This window comes from Triticum dicoccoides, chromosome 7B (genome assembly GCF_002162155.2).
Source record: "Triticum dicoccoides isolate Atlit2015 ecotype Zavitan chromosome 7B, WEW_v2.0, whole genome shotgun sequence".
In the NCBI taxonomy this organism is placed as follows: Eukaryota; Viridiplantae; Streptophyta; class Magnoliopsida; order Poales; family Poaceae; genus Triticum; species Triticum dicoccoides.
This window is the reverse complement of record NC_041393.1, coordinates 31,957,203-31,976,534: the sequence shown is the minus strand read 5'-3', so window position 1 is coordinate 31,976,534 and position 19,332 is coordinate 31,957,203. Positions and strand designations below refer to the sequence as shown.

Below are 19,332 nucleotides of genomic sequence, written 5' to 3'. Positions count from 1 at the left end.
GATGGAGACAGGAAAAGAAGATAAGAGAAAAACATGAAGTTCATGTCCGGTGTGAGAGCTAACCATCTTTGGTTAACGTCTTAGCTTCCTTTACAAGATAAACTGCGTCGAGGACAACAGTAATTGCGCTCCCATTGAAGTCTCGTCTATTCTGCTCCTTCCTTGCGTTCCACATCACATAAAACATACTTCGGAAAATCAATTGTGAAAGGAGCGGAACAGATGAACCTTTCACGCGTTCAAAATACTCTTGCTCCATGGACAGAAAACCAAGTGCATACAACTCCTGAGAGTCCACGAATGAACAGGGTTTGCAACGCTGGTTTAGTTGATGTCCATGAATTATGCCATCCTAGCTGTCGAAGTCAATGGATTGTTTGGCCCTCTGAATAGATATCAAGCTTCCAGAAGTACATAGGAAAGGTCGCTTTTGTTTCCGTTCCGTTGGTCGATGGTGTGTCCCTTTCGGGGTAGAATGGAGTAATACTGAAGATGTCTTGATGGCAGGTTGCAATCTCAATATGCACGTATTGTTAGACAAAAATGATGCTTGCCCTTGATTTTTTATTTTTTTTGAGAAACCACTCAATTACAAAATCAAATAAAATAAAGTAAAGGCGTACCAAAGAAAAATTTGCACATGAATAATCCGGTTGTTTCTAGGCAGATGAAACGGTGTTTCTTCGTTATGGAACATTTGCCCTCGTGCGTCAAATAAACATGAATTAACGGCACGAAAATGAGTGGTGTACGTGTCCGATTGAATCTGGGGTTTGTGGTCAATATATCTTCCTCTCCATATTATTACTCTGCTCCACTCATCCGGAAAGGGATGGGACACCATGGACCAACGGGATGGAATAAAAATCGACATTCTGTACGTAGTACGCGCGCACGTGCTAGGAATAATTCAACTACTTGCATCGGAGGCGTGAGTTAGTAATTCATGAGAGTTAGAAACAACGGTCTGACTCTGACGACGTCCATGTAAATTCGGTATATGATTTTTAGTAAATTCAACCCCCATTCAGAGTGGAAAGTAAAGGCCCTTCCAAGGCTTTTGTACGCGCGTGCGTGCATGGACTAGTTTAACAAGGTGTACCCAGAGTGGTAACTTTAGCCCCCTCCTAGTAGAGTAGTAAATAAACTACGGAGGTTGTGCGTACCGAGCACTGTGAATCATACAATTTTAGTCATCCTGTCTAATTAGCTACACGTCTCCATGGTGGTTGGAAGGCCAAGAACATTGCGAAGTCTTGGATGGAGTAGCCATGCGTGCCTATTACTATTCCATTTCACAGTTATTACAGTTATTACTGTTCCATTTCACCAGCAGCTTACCTGTAATGAGCATCCATCTTGGGTGAGCCAGATCAAAACACACGCAAGTCCTCTTATGGCGAATATGTTTTTTTTTTTTTTTGAAACGGAGGCAAAAGAATTGCCTCATCGATTAATTAAGAAGAAGAGAATTGCCCAATTAATTTACGGAAAATCGGGCGAAAACCGATACAAACAAACTCACTCAACACGAAGCACCACGGCCACATAGATGGTCCGCCAAGTGCTCCCAACACCCAACAAGCACAACCCTCAACACTTCTACAATGCAACGGAACCCGGGGTGAGAAAACGGCAATGATGACTCAAAATACCAAGGCCACGTCGACAACACGAGAAACCGAGCACAATCCATCATGACATCGCGGACGCCTTCCCTCTCGCATCATCAACCATAGGAACCTCCAGCTGCTCACTTGACAAAGGTGAATCTTGACCCTCGCTCGAGGTCGTTGACGTGTCCACCTTCATATGATCCACTGACAAACTCAGACATAGCTCCCTAAGCTCGGGCATGACCTGCAGTACCGGAGCCACAAGCACGACAATGGACTCGCCCTTAGTGGAAGACAACATAGGATCGGAGGTAGGCATCGAGGATGAATTGTCTCCAACACGAGGGGAGAAGGAGCCATATAACTCCACCCTCCCTATCCTCCGCAGAGCAAACACCGGCCGCACAAGGAGAGTGCGGCGTCAGAGAGGTCTGCAACATAGTCGGCGCAAGGGAGAGTCTACTCAAAGCAGCCTCCGCTCGCTCTAAAAAGCTCCCAACACGCGCCAGACAACCTTGCAGCAACGCAGTCTGATCAGCCAAAGCGGACTGCAACATCAGCTCCGACGAGGTTGGTGAGCCAACGGTACCAGAGACGACAGACGCCCAAGACCCACGATGAAGCGCCTTGGATGGGAGTGCGGATCTCGTCGGACCCTCACATGAAGCAAGAGCAGGATGATGCACGACGTCGAGCTGCGACCCGAGCGGTTCATGTGTGCGGTTCATGTGTGCTGCATTTTCCCCCCTTTTCTCAGATTTGCGACGAACACTAGCTATCGAATCTGCTCCGATCCAGAAAGGGCCATGACCATTGTTAGGCATCCATCCATGAAAAATTTAGGGTTTTGTTAGGCATGACAAGCACCAGGTAATCACACCATGCATGCAAACAAGTCATCACAATCTCAAAAAAAATCATCACCCATCCAAATTAGCAGTCTGACACAAACATTGCCCTAAAGTGGCAGCTCACAGTCTCAAATTAGCAGCATTCACGTCAACGCTGAATAATCCCGGCACCAAACTCTGATAACTAACCAACCGTTCATGAGAAAAACAGACATAGGACAGTGCAACAGGTCAAGGTTCAGTTCACTACTCTGCTTCAGTCACAATCAGGTTCAGTATTTCACTACTATGCTTCAGTTGCAGCAGCCTGCTCAGCTCAGCGCTTCCTCTTCTTGAGCGCGCACCACTGGTTGAGGACGAACTCCACCACCTCCTTGAGCGTCGCCTTCGGGTTCTCCTTGAAGTTCCACAACTCCGGCACTAAGTAGCGCCCACTCGGGTTGTACTCGTTCACCTCCAGCAGCGCCTTCATCACCGGGGCGTGCACCTCCTCGCCGTGCTTCTCCTTCAGCTCCCGCAGCTTCTCGTCGTCCTCACGGAAGATTTTCTGACAAACAATGCATGTGTTAACATTGTCACGTTACAAGTCTCACCGTAGCCTTGTACCTCAAGATATTGGAGTAGTTAGGAAGATCTTTTTATCTTTATCTCTTGGTGTAATCTTCCCTTATCTCTCCATGTATCTCTCAACCACATGTATGCCTCACGCGAGATCAAGGCCTCGCCATATCAATATATACGTGCGGGCTCCTGTGTATAGGAGTTGAGACGCTTCGATCTATTCTCTCACATGGTATACAGAGCTACCCTCTTCCCCTTCGTCTAGCCATCCCTCGCATCCCCTCCTTCAACCTTCCAACTCGACCATGTCGACATCCACCGCGGTAGTCTCCTCTGGCCTCAACAACAATGTCTCCGAACCCCTCACACGATCCAACTATGTCCTCTGGCGTGCTCAAGCTCGCTCCCAAATCATGGGGGCCGGCCTCTTCGGGTACGTCAACAAAACCCTAGAACCACCACCCAAAACCATTACCAGTAAGAATGCCGAGGGCAAAGATCAGGTGGCGGTGAACCCTGCTTATGCACCCTGGCTCATCCAAGATCAGCAAATCGTTGCGTATCTTCTTTGCAATCTCTCCAAAGAAGTCCTAGTTCAAGTTGCATCTCTTGAAACCTCCCATGCCATCTGGTCCGCCCTCGCCAACATGTTCTCTGCCCAATCCCGCTCCCGCTCCAACCACATCCGCATCGCTCTCACCACCGCCCAGAAGGGAACCCAGTCGGCTGCTGCATATTTCGGCTATATGCGGGGCCTTGCCGATGAGATCGCAGCAGCAGGGAAACCCATCGACGAAGACGAGCTCCTCTCCCACATCATCTCCGGGCTTGACATGGAGTACCAACCCATCATCAGCGCCTTGGACGTGCGTCCTGAGCCGACCACGGTCGACGAGCTCTTCGGCATGGTCTCCACCTTTGACCAGCGAGTCGAGATGTTCCAGGGCACAAGCGGCCAAGCCTTCAAGTCTTCGGCCAACGCCGCTTCTCGCGGTCGGGGTGGCTCCTCCAAAGGCTACCGTGGTGGAGGCAGCGGTCCTCGTCACGGCGGACATGACGGCAGCGGTGGTGGTGGCCACTACGGCAGTGGTGGCAGCGGCCACTACTACAACCCTCATGGTGGTGGCAGCGGCGGCCACTATGGTGATGGTGGCAGCAACCATGGTGGTAGCCATGGCGGCCACTACTCCAACTCCGGCGGCGGTCACTACTCCAACTCCGGCGGCAGCGGAGGGAACAACCACAACGCCGATCGCCCCTTCTACAACAACAACAGGGGAGGCCAAAACAACTACAGCAACAATTTCAGAGGGTATGATGAATATGAAGGCAAGTGTCAGATCTGCAAGAAAACTAATCATATTGCAAAAGAATGCAAGTGGCGCTATGCAGATGATAAGAAGAAGAAGGTCGCTGCAGCAGCGAACAAGTCATATGGTGTAGATACTAACTGGTATGTGGACTCTGGTGCAACCGACCACATCACCCATGAGTTGGAAAAACTCACCATGCATGAAAGATATCATGGACATGATCAAGTCCACAATGCAGATGGTACAGGTATGGAGATAAGCAATATTGGCCATTCAATTATTTATTCCCCACATAGAGATATTCATCTAAATAATATTCATCATTGTCCTAGTTCATCCAAAAATCTCCTTTCAGTTCATCGCATTGCTCTTGATAATCATGTCTTTCTAGAATTTCACCCGTTCTTCTTCTTGATCAAGGACCAGGTCACGAGGCAGGTTCTCTACCGAGGTAGATGTGTGGATGGACTTTACCCGTTGATTCCCCAAGTTAGCAGATTCAATAAACAAGTGTGTAGTGCCATTAGACTCTCACTTGAGCGATGGCATGCTCATTTAGGCCATCCCTCCTTTTCTATTGTTAAGCAAGTTCTTAGCAAAAATAAACTCTCATTTGTTGGAGAGCACAATCCTGAAACAGTGTGTGATTCTTGCCAAAAAGCAAAAAGTCATCAGTTGCCATACCCTATATCAACTAGTATTTCTACCAAACCACTACAACTTATTTTTTCTGATGTATGGAGGCCTGCTACTCTTTCTGTTGGTAGACATGCTTATTATGTCAGTTTTATTGATGATTTCAGCAAGTATACATGGATATATCTCCTCAAAAAGCGATCTGATGTCTTTCAAGTTTTTCTTAACTGTCAAGCTCTTGTTGAAAGACAGTTTGATAGTAAAATCCTTGCTGTTCAATCCCACTGGGGGGGGGGGGGTGAATACAAAAAGCTAAATTCTTTCTTTCAGAAATTGGGAATATCTCATCATGTTTCTTGCCCACACGCACACCAGCAAAACGGCTCTGCCGAGCGCAAACATAGACACATAGTTGAGGTAGGCCTTGCGTTGCTTGCTGCCGCTTCTATGCCACTGAAATTTTGGGACGAAGCCTTTCTTACTGCTGTGCATCTTATAAACATCTTGCCAAGTCGTGTCATCAAACATGACACTCCCACAGAACGGCTTCTGCATACTAAACCAAACTATACTCCACTTCGTGTTTTTGGCTGTGCATGTTGGCCTAATCTTCGTCCCTACAACAATCGAAAACTTATGTTTCGTTCTAAGCAATGCGTTTTCCTTGGCTATAGTGCACAACACAAAGGAGTTAAATGTCTAGACATTCCCACTGGACGCGTCTACATCTCTCGTGACGTTGTTTTTGATGAAACACAATTCCCTTTCGCCAAACTCCACCCCAATGCCGGTGCACTCCTCCGAAAGGAAATCCTCTTGTTGCCTTCACATCTCTCTGGTGTTGATAGTGGGGAAGAAAATAATTGTTTTGGTTCATTATTGCCTAACTCTCCTAATGGTTTGCCTAAGTGTACTATTTCAGAAATATCAGCTGCAGAAAACAGGATGGAAAATACTGCTACAGTGCAAGATTTCATGTGCACGCGCTTCCCCACCGCATCCACCTCGGGATCATCATCACCAGATCCGCCAGGGGCTTCGGGATCCACCCAGATCCGCTCGTCAGACGCGCCCGCCCCTGCAGCGCGCCACGTCACGGGATCTGCACCTGTCCCCTGCCCCTCCTCGCTGACGGGTGGGGCTGCCTGTCGCCCACAGAACCCCGCGCCCTCCACCAGCGCGGACACCACCAATCATCGCCCTGCCTCGGCCGATTGCGCGGGGCCCCGCACTGGCGCTGCCTCCCCGGCCGACGCTGCCCATGATGTCTCCTCGGGCTTGGAGCCCACGGAGGAGGCCGGTTCGCCATCGCCATCTGAGGCGCCTGTTGACGCGTCCCCAGGCTCAGGATCTGCGGCGGCTGTGGATTCTCCTGCAGCACCTGGTCGGGAGATCGGATCTTCTGCGGCTGCTCCTTCACCTCCACGTACACGCCTACAAAGGGGAGTCACAAACCATATAAACTACAAAAATATTTCCAAGTACGGTCTCACTTGTTTGACAGGAGAAGCCATTGAACCCAAGACCCTGGCTGATGCACTTGCGGATGCACGCTGGAAACATGCCATGGAAGAAGAAATTTTTGCGCTGCACCGTAACAAAACATGGCATCTTGTTCCTCGTCGTGCAGGTACAAATTTAATTGATTGCAAATGGGTCTATAGGGTCAAACGAAAATCAGATTGTACTATTGATCGATACAAAGCACGTTTGGTTGCCAAAGGATTTAAACAACGCTATGGCATTGACTATGAGGATACTTTCAGCCCTGTTGTCAAGGCTGCAACTATTCGTCTTGTGTTGTCTCTTGCTGTTTCTAAGGGATGGAGCCTTCGACAGCTAGACATTCAGAACGCGTTCCTTCATGGTGTTCTGGAAGAGGTGTACATGAAACAACCTCCTGGGTTTGAAAATAAAGATGCACCCCTTCATGTTTGTAAGCTTGAAAAAGCTCTATATGGACTGAAACAGGCCCCCAGAGCTTGGTATTCTCGGTTAAATATGAAACTGCAAGCACTTGGCTTTGTTCCCTCAAAGTCTGACACTTCTTTGTTCATTTTCAACAAGTTCAACACCACCATCTTTGTCCTCATATATGTTGATGACATTATTGTCACAAGTTCATCCAGCTCAGCAATTACAGCATTGTTAAATGATCTTAGGACAGATTTTGCTCTTAAAGATTTGGGTGATTTGCACTATTTCTTAGGTACTGAAGTCATGAAAACTGAGTCTGGCATTCATTTATCTCAAGGAAAGTATGTGACAGATCTGTTGTGCAGAATTGGTATGCAAGATTGCAAGTCTTGCCCAACTCCTATGTCTAGTTTGGAACCACTCTCTTTGACAGAAGGAGAATCTCTAAATCAGGAGGACAATACAAGTTACAGGAGCATTGTTGGAGCTCTTCAGTATTTGACTCTGACCAGACCTGACATTTCTTTTGCAGTTAACAAAGTATGTCAGTTCTTGCATGCTCCTACCACGGCTCACTGGACTGCAGCAAAACGTATTTTGAGGTATGTCAAGAATACAATGCGTTTTGGTCTCGCAATCAACAGATCACCTTCTGCTCGTGTTAGTGCTTTCTCTGATGCGGACTGGGCTGGTTGCTTAGAGGACAGACGGTCCACGGGGGGCTTTGCTATTTTTCATGGACCTAATCTGATTTCATGGTGTGCAAAGAAGCAACCCACTATTTCCAGATCTAGCACTGAAGCAGAATATAAGGCATTGGCCAATGCCACAGCCAAAGTTATTTAGGTCCAGGCCATATTAAAAGAACTTGGAGTGATGCACACTCAAACTCCTCTTCTTTGGTGTGATAATCTTGGAGCAACTTATTTGTCTGCTAACCCAGTGTTTCATGCTAGAACCAAACACATTGAAATAGATTTTCATTTTGTCAGAGAAAGAGTTGCAAACAAAGAGCTTGAGATCAGATTTATTTCCTGCAAAGATCAGCTTGCAGATGGGTTTACCAAGGCATTGCCTACTAGAAGCTTTGAAGTGTTTCGGTGTAATCTCAACTTAATTCAGTTGTGATTATGGGGGCGTGTTAACATTGTCACGTTACAAGTCTCACCGTAGCCTTGTACCTCAAGATATTGGAGCAGTTAGGAAGATCTTTTTATCTTTATCTCTTGGTGTAATCTTCCCTTATCTCTCCATGTATCTCTCAACCACATGTATGCCTCACGCGAGATCAAGGCCTCGCCATATCAATATATACGTGCGGGCTCCTGTGTATAGGAGTTGAGACGCTTCGATCTATTCTCTCACAGCACGCACCATTAGATAATCGACATTGGTCCATTTCGGATATGAACCAAATATTAATGTAAAACACGTTCATTGTATCATAATGCATCACGGAGAAAAACTCCAAAATACACATACACAGGGACCAACCATTTCATGCCTGTGGCACTAGTACTATGCTACAGAAAGTTCAGGGAATCACATACTGTCCAGATGTTACCTGAACCAAAGTACATCAAAACATGGTGAACAAAAACTGTTTATGCATGCTAGTATTAATGTAAGACATGCCAAATATACATACACATGAACCTTTCCATGCCTGGGGCACTAGTTGCTACAGAAAGTTCAGAAAAACACATTGCGTTTGAAGATGGCAGCAGAGCTTTGAGCTCCAAGCATGGATGCATTTCAACAGCCAGGACATAAGATGTGCCCAACTTAAACAAGCAAGGAACTGAAAATGAACGCTCCTTTTAAAAGACAAGATGAAACAACTTTTGCCTCGGCTGAGACAGAGCAGAGAATACCATTTAATTTTTCTAATCTAATTGACTAAAGAATATCATAAAATTCTAGGAGGAGGAAGTTATTATCATGCATCAATGTGGGTACTGAGTGGCAAGCTTTTTAATAAAAAGTTCCATTGCCCAACACACAATTCCACTCTGCTCCGAGAGCTGACGAATTACATATAACTTAACTGGTATAGAACTAAGGGTCAACTTTAGATAAAAGTGACAAAAGGACGAAAAAAGTCTTGAATAAATACAAATCACTATTTTTCAGTACGATACTATGCATATGACTGAACTCTGCGCAAGGTACCTTCTTAAGTAATTGAAACTTAGCTAACCTGTTACTGTAGACACATATAACCACATTATCAGATTTCTTCATCAAGCATCCATCGAATATTAAGTACTGCACAAAAACAAATTATTTATGGCACAGCCTAATTTGACTGGCTAACTGATTAGTTGTGAAGACCATCATGTGGTAGCTTACGAACACAAGAAAAACAAGATTAGATAACGAACACAAGAATATAGCCCCTTGGCTGGTTACAGTTGGTGGCTGGCAGTTGTAATGCAACTAATGTTTTTGGGACAGGCTCAAATACAACAAGATTCAAGGACTATAACACTATTCGGAACCATTAACTAGGTAAGTCCACATGTTTGTATTGTGGCAGTATTCTACCGTCGATGATACTTTCATCAACAGATTAGGTATTTCCTATTTCTCTTACTAATGTGGGAATTTCTGCTACTTATGTCCCTTTAGATCAATGTATGACTTTTTAGGGGAGTAAATTAAACTTGGTGGGTTATCAGCTTTCACCACAATTTACTTAAGCATGGATATAGCACGTTACTGTTTGCAGAACATGAAATTCGTTGTGAAATTGACAACTCAAGATTACAAGCTAGGAGTATTAGAGAACAACAAGTGAATAAAGGCAAGATTGAAGAGATTATTACCTTCGCTTTGCCGCCATCCACGACAACTTTAAACGGGTGCCATTCTGGATTTCTAATCTCATCCTCCCACTTTGAACAAAGAATAGTAGCAGTAACTTCTGCATCTTCTTTTGTCATTTTACGTTTGCAGGCAATCGCAAATGATTTCAGATCAGATCACCCATTCTTTTAATGCCTACATTTGCTCGGCCAGTTGTGACATCCAACAAGCCCTGCAGCATATGCGACAGATAACTCAAAGATGTAAATTCAAACAAAATACTAGACAAGTGCAAGTGCACAATAAATGAGGTGGCTTACATCTATTAGCTTCTTCCGAGCTTCTTGCAACTCATCATTGCTCATCCTTTCCTTCATAAGCAGAGCTCCATGGAGTGATTCCATCTCATTTATTTCATCATACTTCTCCTGCAGCTCCTCGCTAAGTTCATCAATTTTCATCTTTGATTCAAAGTCTTCCTCACCTGGCATATACTTCATGACATTCAATTTTCCCTGCAGCTGTTTTATTTTCAACTCAAGCTTCTGTCTGGCATCCAGTTTCTGCTCTAACTTGATGAGCTCGTCTACAACAGCTTATTTCTCCATCTGCAGTTTGCCATTTCCAGCGAAGCAAGACAGGCATATGAATTAGCATGTAAAGAAGTCAAGTGACATAATATATCAAGGCACATACCTTGTGTTTTTCCACAAGCTTCAGGACATTTTCGTCGGCCTTCTGTTGCTCCAATGTTGCCATCTTGAGATATTTTGCTTTGATCATGTTCTGTATTCACCACAAGAGCCTGACATGAGTGTTATGCAGAAACATTGATTGGGGGGGGGTACCTATCAGCATCTACATGTTGTACAAACCTACCACCATGCCCTCTCTAGAGATTAAAAAACAAGTTCCACACATTTTGCTCAAATTGTCAAAATGTTCTAGATCTAAATGTCGATATGACAAAAAAATATAAACAGAAATTTATTCAATGGCATGTGTTTGTGTCAGATGGACATGGGGATAAGATCACCTCATCATTTTGTTTTCCCTCAGGTCTCTCTCTGGACCAATCCCATGTTAATGCAAGTGTGCCTTGTTTGCAACAGAAACAGCAACAAGAAGTAGTAACAGAAAGAACACAACACTAGGATAGTGTTTTTTGTGTTTTGGCCTGTTAGAATATAGTTTGGGTTTAAAGATAGAGATAAGGAGTAGATCGAATAGGTTTAAACCATGCATTGCTTATCTTGTGCTCCAAGTCTCTACCCCCTCGTGTATTCTATATATACCCCATATGAGGGTCAAATCAATACAACACAACAACAGAATTATTAGCTATCCTATAATTTCTACATGGTAATAAAGCGGTTTGTCCAACGACGCCGATCCTAGGACCTTCCACCACTTTCATAGCACGCCACCCCAGGGGAGATCAATCTCCTCTCCCCGGGGCGCGGCACCCAATCAATCAAAGATCAGATTGGTTTCACAAATTAGATTAGTTTTTCATTAGCCATCAGATAAATTCTACGACCCTCTTATCCGGCGAGAAATCTTCATAGATGGATGCACGGATCTTCCTCTGCAAGTTGCTTCGAGCCGGCGTCCATCAGCAGACGCCACGCGCACATCCGGACTGCGGCAAGACCGGCTACTTGCCCGGTCCGCAGCAGCACCCATGCGCACGCACGGCGGCAGCTATCCGATCTGGTGGTGGTGAGTTCGATCTAATCGAACCGGCTTCTCCAATGGCTCAGCACGGCATCGACTTCAGGCCAGGGAGGCCTGCATCAAGCGGATACTCTCGCGATCTGCATTGGAATCCCGAGCAACCACGCATCATCAGCAAGTTCTTCCCGCGAGCACCAAGCATAACTTCATCGCCAAGCACCTGCAACTTCATCGACTCCATAGCCCATGCACGCATCGAGCAGCAAGAACATGGCCGTGTGAACATGCATACGTGCGTGGCAACACTCGCCATGATGAACATGCGTACGTGCATGGCATGAGCCGTGGACCGCAGCCACGGTCCTTCTGCAGCGTCGACCGGCAACGCCGGCCACGCGCCGCTGTGCTCCGTGGGTAGTGGGCTTCGACATCCCATGGACGTACACGGGGGCGCTGGACTACGGCAACACATGTGGCTGCTTCGATCCGGGCGTACACCGATCGTAGCTACATCGACTTCGACTGTTTCGGTCTACGCCAACAGCGATCTTCACCGAGCTGGCAAACTGCACCGAGCAAGATTTCGCACCACGCACACGGCGGACCGTATTCGCCGAGCCGATGCAGCGGACCTGCATCAAGCCATCGATTTGCAACTACACCGACACCTCCCCGAGCCAAACAACATCAGGTTGTACGACTATGCCGGGCTATAAACCACATACTTCTTCAGCACGGCATTGACATCAACACTTCGTCACCACGAGGGACGCCTCCAACGCGACGCATCATCATCGACACACCGCTGCAACGTCATCGCCAACACTTCATCGCCAAGGTCTTCATCAACGTGGTCCTCATCAACATCTTCGTCAACAAATCGCTGACACCTTGTCCATAAGATGGACACCTAGTGTCCTCTGACAGAATTTTCTGCAAGACACGACCACGATGGCGGCAATGACCGCGTCACGACGACGGCATCGACCGCGTCATCCAAGACGGCATCGACACGGCGTCACTACGGTGATGACCCTACACGGCCACACGGTTCTGGCAAAACCGATGTGTGCTCGATGGGTTTCCTCCTGTCCTGGCAAAACCAGTGGACTCATCGCTGACAGCACCCTCTGACATCCTCAAGGTGCATTGTCCACAACTGCAGCTCCGTCCAACATAGCGCATTTTTTTTGCGCCTCCGGCTTTGTGCAGCTTCATCATCCACGACGACTACATCATCGACCACGACAACCTCGACCACGGCTACATCATGATCGGCTACCTCGACATCGACATACAGGGCTACGTCTACACCAACTCATCGGCAACAACTCCAGTCAACAGCGTCCGAGTCGTCACTAGCGTCCACGCCTCTCCCACTGTGACTGCGGGAGGGAATAGAGGATGCAATCACCGCCCTAGGTGTCGACCCATCAGAGATGCAGGTGATGATGGTGAAGCGGAGAAGACGACGCGAGCACGATACTTCAAATCCAGTCGCAATCGTCCGTTTCACTCCGGCTACGACTGAGGGGGAGTGTTAGAATATAGTTTTGATTTAAAGATAGAGATTGTTAGAATAAATCCGAGGCACTCCGTCGATCATCCTAGAGCCAAGCAATCACACGAGGCACGACACCGAGATTTGTTAACGAGGTTCACCGATATGGCTACATCCCCGGGGCTTGACTATGGGCACTCCTCCCCATGACACCGCTACAATACCGCACCCGGTCGCCCTGGACACTGGCACATGCCGCCGGCTTCCCCTGCGTTCCGGTGCTATTATGTTGGCATAGGTTACATCGTGTGTCTACCCTCGCTATATAAGAGAGGCCTAGGATACCAGTGTCCTACTAGGACACGACTCCATATCTTATCTAAACACAATACTACTCAGAGTCCAGCTATAACCTGCCTTGTACACAATATTCGACACAACTCTAACAAACTCCACCTTGGCGAATATTCTCCACCACCTTGAATTCGTTCATGCGTCAAACTTCCATGTACATCGGACTTGAGCTATCCCGTGAGTACCGCTGCTACTCCAAAGACTCCATGCGACTCCACCTGCAACTTGTAGTCCCTTCTTTTCTTGACCACGGTCAACACTCGAGCAAAATTAAGTTCCTTGTTACTCTAGCTTCTGCTCCCAACTTCGAGAGTACCCGTCCAATGCCATCACACACTGACCAGTGACCTGCGTGAAAGTGAACAACTCACATATTGGGTGTCACACAAAGAATTACCTGAACTCAACATCACCGCTCTTTTCTTGACCGCTTGTCTAAAATATGAAGAAATTTCACCGTTGCTTGTAGTCATCCTGAGTCAAATTCGCAGTTGTATCACCACATATATGACCACCAGAGCCCTGGCCCGTCTCCATGTCCCGTGCATACCGCACGCCTCGTCGCTATTACCGCGTCGAGCCTCCGCTGTCCCGGTCGAGTCTCAAGGGTCGCGAAACCACACCACACAACCCCCACTGCAGAGTACCACCGATCATCACCGACCGATGACGAGTTTCATACTTCCATCAGACCACTGGGCTCCAGTCCGAACTGCATGTCACTCGCTTTTCCTGTCCGCTGAATAGACTTCGATTCTCTGTATCCTTACATCGTAGCCCCTCAATCCAGCTCCACCTTCAGCATGACTCGATGGTAGATGATCAGTCCACCCCTGCGCCTCATCGACTTCAAGCTACGTGTATACACCAACTTGAATCAATCCCGCGCCATAGTCTTGTCGAAGCTGCACAAGCCTCGAGCATGTGCACCACGTGTTTCCACGCCCAGAAGTCGGTCACCATCAGCATCACGCTCCTACGTCGTCTTCGCCGATCCCACCACCGTCTTCTGTACCAACCGACCTGCGTCGATCCGCCAGACTGGCAAGTCTGACCCAGCCGAATTTTCACCTTCTTCTGCCATAACTCAAAGTTTTCAGTTCTGTTGAACGTCTTCACCTCAAACCTGGTACCCATTGGCTCCATGATTCTTTGTACAGCCGACCTGTGAAAAAAATACCGAGCACTCTTTCCGTGATCCCAAGTACACCAAGTATACTAGTTGCAAATCCAACAGGATAGCTTCTGGTCTTCACACGGAGTTGCTCCCTTGTACAACTTCAGATGCTAGCTTTGCTTGCCCAAGTCTTTGCCTTCCAACGATGGATGCTTTTCTGCCTTGATGTTGCACGTCCGCCGTCTCGGCCACTAGGATAACTCCTCTCCTCCTGGGACTCCGTCCCTTTTTTTTCTCAAACAAATCTCACATGCAGTACGTAATGTACAGAGCTGTACGCTTCCAGGCTTCCACTGCCGGACTCCAGCGCGTCCGCGTACACGCGTATACCCGAGCAGCCAAACGCTCCACGGCTGCACGCGCCTCCGATCCGATCCGGCCCTGCTCCAACGCCTGGTGCTGCCAAGCCCGCATGCGCCTCGGTTGTACGCTCGTGCATCGCCGCACGTTCGACCGATCCATCCTCGGGATCCACCGCCGCACGAACATCGTGCCAATCTGCAGCCGATCCCCAGTCGCTCTTCTCTAGATCAACAATCCACAGCCTCCAAATAACCTAGCTCATGATACCACTTGTTAAAATAAATCCGAGGCACTCCGTCGATCAACAATCCACATCTCCGGGGCTTGACTATGGGCGCTCCTCTCCATGACACCGCTACAATACCGCACCCGGTCACCCTGAACACCGGCACATGCCGCCGGCTTCCCCTGCGTTCCGATGCTATTATGTTGGCATATGTTACATCGTGTGTCTACCCTCGCTATATAAGAGAGGCCTAGGATACAACTGTCAACTCCATATCTTATCTAAACACAATACTACTCAGAGTCCGGCTATAACCTGCCTTGTACACAATATTCGACACAACTCTAACAAAGATAAGGAGTAGATCGAATAGGTTTAAACCATGTATTGCTTATCTTGTGCTCCAAGCCTCTACCCCCTCGTGTATTCTATATATACCCCATATGAGGGTCAGATCAATACAACACAATAACAAAATTATTAGTTATCCTATAATTTCTACAAGGCCTAGTGGAACTCTGTAATTGTGAGAAAAGGGGGATTAATGGTTAATAACCACCCTAAAACTGAATGAAATCTTTGCCTCTCGCTTGTGTGCATATGTGTTCTATCACTCAAGTAGCATCCTGAGCATTGTTCTGGTACAGTCCTTACAACTGCACCGTGGTTTTTGGGTTCTGAAAACAGGAAATATTTTTCTACAAAGCAATTTTGTGGAATTTTTTTCTTAGAAAGAAACACTGAAAACAAACAAAAAGAGATGGCACAAAACAATTTCCATTTCTTTTTTTATGGGAGACATTCGGCAAGTACCTTTTCCTTCTCCTTCTCTAGATTCCTTCTGTCAGATTCGCTACGCACAGGAAGCTCATCAAGCTGCTTGGATTTGAGCTCTCGTAAATGATCATCTGAGAATGCCTGCGAGCTAGTTGCTGCATCTGGTGGATTTCTGGTGACAATGCAAGTTTAGAAGGTCCCAATGCTCAAAACAGAGAAATGCATATAAACAGAGCACATATGAACAACAAGAGTTTGGAACTAACCATGATTGTATCTCTGGACGATGAGCTCCTTCTCTTCCATCACGCTGTCCAGTGATGTAGTCCTCTCATTGTACTTGGCCTTCACCTCAATCTGGCCGGCCAAATTGGCCACCAGCTTGTCGGTCTTGCGCGTCCCCTCGCTCTCAAGCTCTGCAACAGACTTCAGGTACTCCCCAATCAGCCCCGGCGTCCGTCAATCGTCGGCCCTCGCAACCCACCCAAACATCTCCGGCGCTCCTCGCGACGTGCCCGCCTACCAGCCCCGTTTGCCGTGGCCCTGCGCCTCGAAGTGGTTCTCGAAGCTGAAGGCGTGGCCGAGAGAGGCATAGTCCTTCCCAAACTCGACGATGGCGTTCCCGGTGTGGCCTCTATGGCTCCACAAAGGCACGACCTTGTCCTTGAGCCGGTTCCCGCTCTCCCCGATCTGCCGCCCGCCTCTCCGTTCGGTGGGCACGTTGGCCAGCACGCCCTTCCACGGCCACACGAACTGCTCCTCTCTGCTCTGGACAACGCGAGGCTCCACGGGCGGCGGCGGCTCCGGTGAGTCCGGCAGTTCGTCCTTCACGCGCGTGGCGAGGCCGCGGTCATGCCCGTTAGCATGTGATCCTGCTACAGCTGCGTGACGCCGATGCAGGGTGTCGCTGCTGCTGCTCCGGTCGCACCTCCGGAAACCCCCTGCCTCGCAAATCCTACCGAAATGGGAAAAGCAGAGACGCTCAATTGCAGCTGCCTCACCGGAAACGAGAGGGGGAAAGCATCACGTACGGCTCATCAGTTGCCTCGTCGGTATCCATGGACCCGCGCGGCTGCTGGCCAGACCAACACCGCCTTCAGCAGACGCCAACCAACCAACCAACGAACTAGGGTTGTAAGGTAAGGCCCAGCGAAGATGAGTCAGCCAATGTCCGTCCGCGGCACCGTCGGGTGTCCAGACTGTTTAAACCGTTTAACGAACACCGGAGGCGGCTAGGTTTTTTGGTCACGCATGGCACACAGGACACATCACTGCAGTCACCGACACCGCGGCGCATCGCAAACCCCCCTCCTCCACCACTCCATAGTTGGCTCTTCAACCTCCCTCCTACACCCTGTTTTAATTTAGCCACAACTTCGATCCCCATAGACGGCGGCAAGGGCAGTCGGATCCATTGGAACAGCAGAGGAAGGGCGCATTGGAGGGCCGCAGCTTAGGAAGAAGATTTTGGTAGACATACGAGCAAGCATCGTCATCATCATCGTCAAAACAGAAGAAGAAATGCAAGGAATTACTCGATGATGCATGTGTGCATGCACGTAATTAACCTGCTAGTGTAACAGCATACAGACTCGATAGCGGCAAGACTCTGATTTACATACTTGCATGCATGCGTAAAATAGAGAAATTATTAAATTCTATTCCCCTGTATCGATCCGGTGCTTCCTCCTTGCTTGCCGACAAGACGAAACGCACGCACAAATCACAAAGGATACATGGTCAAGCTTTCAGGCAGGTCGAGACGGATGCGTGACCCCTGGATGATGCCGTAGTGCTCGGTATTGCGGTCGTCTTCAAGCTCCTTGCCCTGGAAGACAAGCCGCTGTGCCCTCACCGGGAAGTGGCGGTAGCGCTTGTAGATCATCTCCTTCATCTGCTTCACCGTCGCAAAGTACCACACCTCTAGGGTGAAGGAGCCGTTCCGAGCCTCAAAAGTAACGTCCATCTCTCACTCTCGTCTATTCTCTACCTGTAGACCACCAATATCCCTAGCTATTAGGTCAAAAATTGGACTTACAAAATACTAGTTGGAATGCTAAGTACAAACAGTCAAAATCTATACTCATTTATGTTGAAAACATTATCATGCATGTGTAGGAATGCCAATTGATAAATATGAATAAAAACCACTACATGTGGTGCAGATAAATACTAGTATGTGCAAGAAACGGCTTATTCAACCAACAAAATGCAATCTATTACATGATCAAGAGAATGAACATCCTAACGTGGGGTTCATCTGTTCCATTAAAAATAACCCATCTGATCGATCTATACTAGATGCCAATGACAGAGAATGACAACGAAATCAGATGAGTGGACGAATTAACCAGGCATTGCCATGTGGCGCCTAAATTAGATTAGATTGAGGCCAAGAATATATGGTCGTCAAAGTTAACTAAATAAGTGGAGGCCAGATTAGAAAGCTTATTCATGGATAAGCTACAGAGGCATGCACATGACAAATACTCCTATCAAAAGATAAATATAAACGTTTCGGCCATGATAGATTGCAACGAGGTCTAGCTTGGGTTCTTGCATGCATGGTTACCTTGCCGTGAAGGTGAAGATAGTCAAGCAGTACGTCCTTGGTCTCCTGGTCGTGTTGAGCCCAGGGTGCATGGGCAATAGAGGAAGAGTGAGTTTATATAGGCCATAAAATATTTGTTTGGATACGAAAGAAAGAAATTATTTTCCAGAAAATAGATAATGAAATTATGGAAAGAGAATAATGGAGATTGACGATATTGCCATAACTGCAAGATTTGTGTCTACTGAAATACTCCACTAATGTGGTGCATGGCATATTCCACGAGAATATTGCATTTTTATTCCACGCATTATGTTGTTTCCATACCGGTACGTGCGTTATAGATCATTCAATGTCTAGCTCGTGTATATTTTAAGACCTAATTGTGTTCGTCATGCATGGTAAGTTGATGCAAATAAATACTAGTAGTATTTAACAGCGGCAAGGATGTAGTAGCAATATTTCGTCATCTGTTTTTTATGTCTCTACTCCCTCCGTTTCTAAATATAAGTCTTTTTAGATTTTTCGTGCAAAACACCAGTCAGCTGGGCAGTCATTGCACAAATCCACAACTATTTGTTATCTTTGCACAAAACACCACTCGTTGGGGTAAATTGTTGCAGCTACGCTGGCCCGAATCTACGGTTTATATTGGCTAATAACATATCTGACCTAGTGGACCCACAGGCATGCCAAATTCAACTTTTGTAATTGTGGAAGAGTGGTTACGTGCTGTGAAGAAGGACAAATGAAATGCAAGCAACATAAGGGGAAAAGAAAGGCAACATTATCAATATACTATATAGCCTTTAAGGTCTCAGGGGTATGTTAATTTCTCGTACGAGCGACGGGGGCGACGGGGGAGAGGGGGTGGTGACTCAACCACCACTGGAGCCGCCGCCCGCGACGTCACCGGCTTCGCTGCCGTCGACGAGGTTGTTGCAGGATCTTGGCGGACACGTCGCAAGGGCCGCATCGTGGGCATCGCATGGAGATCTTAGTGGCCCGTCCTCTTCAAATCTAGATCGGGAAGAGGGATTTCTTCATCCGGCGCGATGGCAGAT

The 19,332-nt window shown here is 47.5% G+C and overlaps 1 pseudogene; it reads right to left on the bottom strand.

The window, feature by feature from the left end:
- Window positions 1–2,783: 2,783 nt before the first annotated feature.
- Window positions 2,784–17,683, bottom strand: LOC119338547 (annotated as a pseudogene).
- Window positions 17,684–19,332: the final 1,649 nt, after the last annotated feature.